This window comes from Lytechinus variegatus, chromosome 5 (genome assembly GCF_018143015.1).
Source record: "Lytechinus variegatus isolate NC3 chromosome 5, Lvar_3.0, whole genome shotgun sequence".
Lineage (NCBI taxonomy): Eukaryota > Metazoa > Echinodermata > Echinoidea > Temnopleuroida > Toxopneustidae > Lytechinus > Lytechinus variegatus.
Window position 1 is genome coordinate 32,064,691 of NC_054744.1, and position 3,728 is coordinate 32,068,418.

Genomic DNA, 3,728 nt, shown 5'->3' on the forward strand with positions numbered 1-3,728 from the left:
GCAGGGGCCGCGGAAGCAGGGTGAGGGGGTTCAGCCCCCCCCCACTTTTTTCAAAAAGCATGTACAAAAATGTAAAAATGACCATACGATTGTGATTTTTGCATCGTCAGCCCCCACCCTCCCACTTTTGGCTCAGCTACCCCCACCTCCCCCCCCCCCCACTTTGAAAACCGTTCCGCGGCCCCTGTATTGTGACGTATCATCATAGGGGGTTATGGTAGTATCCTTTACAACTTGCTATAGATCATGTTAAAATTTGAAAATGTTGGTGGCTCCCCCCGATTATAGGCCCCTCCCCCATTTAACATTCTGGGTCCACCACTAATTTGCCCATAAATTAAACTGATCATGAAAAATTGTTACGAAAAGAATACATTTATGCCGTATAAAGAGTATTCATTCCTAAGTTTTCGAATGTGCTCGCTCAACCATGAAAATGTTTTAAGTTCGAAAAGTGTGTGGTGATAGAAATGATGGATGATAAAACAAAAACATTTGAAACCGAATTTGCCCTCAATATGCACTTTATGTCCCTTTAAAATGAGTCTGTGACATTGAAAATACCAATTTTCCCACTTTGATGCGTGCTCACTCATCCATGAATAAACATATTGATTTCATTCTTGCACAGAATTCCGCCCATAGGTTAATAAACTTTACTGCCAAATGACATTGCTAAAGACAGCCTTGAAAAAAAGTTCCACCATATTGAATGAGGGTTTACTTATTCTTAAACATATGCACTCATAATGTACACAAGTCTATGAGAGAAGAAGTCAAAATTTTCACAAATATGAAATGAGGGTTTGTTTAATGGACGGTTTTTGCTACTTCTGCCAACAGTTTTTTCATGAAACTTCGCACATGGCTTCAGAGTAACACTATCCAAAAGGCGCGCACACCAAAATAACCATTCAACACGGTGGAGAGTGGGGCCAAGGCTTTGAACTTTCTTCTCATTTGCATAATTTTCGAATATTATGTGCTCACTGATGCATTAAACATCGGGATTTTCATAAAAATCAAATCAAATGAACTATGCAAGGAGGTTTTTAACAGATATCCATAGTTACGAATTGCATTTTTTCCAATAACGTAAAAAAGAGAGCATCACATTCCACATGTTCATTCAAGCGTGAATGTTTAATTAAACGCCTTTGAATCATTGAAGCATGTTAAATGGTCGTGAACATAACGAAAAAGTTGAGAAAAGATCATTTTCAGTTACCAAAATGAAACAATACTTGTCTATGATATTTGAAAATCGTATTTTTTGTTTTTAATAAATGTTCATTGAACCGTGAAACGATGAATATTGTTGAAGATACTCTTCCCCAAAATAACTGTCATCATATTCTTTCATTCTTAGTGATATAAATGTGTAAAAAATCCAATTATTGCAAATTTGGACTTGTGTTTATTCAACCATGAAATTTAGCAAAAAAGTTGTATCGTACTTTAGAAAGTACCTTTTACAAGCCTTCTGACTATTTTTCATGAAGAGAATGTGGAATTAGTTCCAGTAAAATGGAATCAAAGTCATGATATTTGGCTTGTGACTTTTGAAAAGTGACATTTTTGCCCTCTGACGGTGCTCACTGAAGCATGACGTAAAATACGTCCATAACATTTACTCAGAGGGTAGCCTATAAAATTACCTACACGCTCATGTAAAAATATATCAATAATTCGAATTTGTTCGGAAATTATTGATGTTTGTTCAAGGGGGGACTTACTTTTTTTGTTGTGTATATAAATCCAAAGTCTTTATTCCAGACCCGAATGTTTCGAAAATAATAATATGAGCCCAAAGTCTTTATTCCAGACCCGGTTGTTTCAAAAATTATAATATAAATCCAAAGTCTTTTTCCAGACCCTGTTGTTTCAAAAGTTATAATATAAATCAAAAGTCTTTATTCCAGACCCGGTTGTTTAAAAAAATTATAATATAAATCCAAAGTCTTTATTCCAGACCCTGTTGTTTAAAAAATTATAATATAAATCAAAAGTCTTTATTCCAGACCGGTTGTTTAAAAAATTATAATATAAATCCAAAGTCTTTATTCCAGACCCGGTTGTTTCAAAAATAATAATATGAGCCCAAAGTCTTTATTCCAGACCCAGTTGTTTCAAAAATAATAATATGAGCCCAAAGTCTTTATTCCAGACCCGGCTGTTTCAAAAATTATAATATAAATCCAAAGTCTTTTTTCAAAAATTATAATATAAATCAAAAGTCTTTATTCCAGACCCGGTTGTTTAGAAAATAATAATATAAGTCCAAAGTCTTTATTCCAGACCCGGTTGTTTAAAAAATAATTATATGATCCAAAAGTCTTTATTCCAGACCCGATTGTTTCAAAAATGATAATATAAGTCCAAAGTCTTTTCTCCAGACCCTGTTGTTTCAAAAATTATAATATAAATCCAAAGTCTTTTTCCAGACCCGGTTGTTTAAAAAATGATTATATAAGTCCAAAACCTTATTCTAGACCCGGTTGTTTAAAAAATAATAATGCAAGTCCAAAGTCTTTTCCAGACCCTGTTGTTTCAAAAATCATGATATGAATCCAAAATCTTTTTTCCAGACCCGGTTATTTCAAAAATTATAATTTTAGTCCCAAATGAGATACATTAATGATATTCCAGTGGAATAAAAATGAGAATCGAGCTTAGTCTTTTCTCTAGACGCTAATGGTAAATTGAAAATCAAACATAGTCTTGGCTCCAGACCCGGTAACTAAAAGCTGAAACTTTATAGTAATATGTTTATATGGCACAAAAATGTGAAATCTTTTTTCCAGACCCGGTTAATTAAAAAATTATAATAAAAGTCCAAAGTCTTTTTTCCAGACCCATTTATTTCAAAAATTATAATAATTATAAAAAAAACAAAGACCCACGATCCTATTTATGTTGAATAACATGGAAATGTAGTGTAGTCTTTCTGTCAGACCCAGTTATAAAAGTCATTAAAAACACAACAACAACAACAAAACAAAGACCTCTTCAGAAAAATGTTGATTTGAATCAATAGAGAAAAATCAGACAAGCACAATGCTGAAGATTTCATCAAAATCAGATGTAAAATAAGAATGTTATGACATTTCAAAGTTTTAATTATTTTTAACAAATAGTTATATGAACGAGCCAGCTTCATCCAAATGAGAGAGTCGATGATGCCACTCACTCACTCTTTCTTGTGGTTTTCATTGTTTGAATTATACATTATTTCAATTTTTATGAATTTGACGATTAGGATCTCCTTGCCTAAAGCACAAAATGTTAAAATAATAAATTTCCACGTGTTGCAGGGAGGAATGAAACTTCATTTCACATGACAATGACGAGAAAATAAAATATTTCATATTTCATGATTCGTGATTCGTGCAACTTTCGAGCAATTACGTTAAGTAGTATAATCGGAAAAGTGTTGGAGTTGGTGATTATGAAAAGAGAAATTAATAATCTGTGCACTAGTGAGCTGCAGTTTGGCTTTAAAGAAGGGCTGTCAACAACTATGTGTACCAGTATGGTAAAAGAGACAGTGTCATACTTTGTTCATGAGAAGAGTAATGTATATGGTCTTGTATTAGATGCAAGCAAAGCCTTTGATAGAGTTAATTTTGTTAAATTGTTTAAAATCATGTTATGCAAAGGAGTATGTCCCATGTTCTGTAAACTTCTATTGAATATGTATTTGGACCAAAAGATCCGTCTAAGATGGA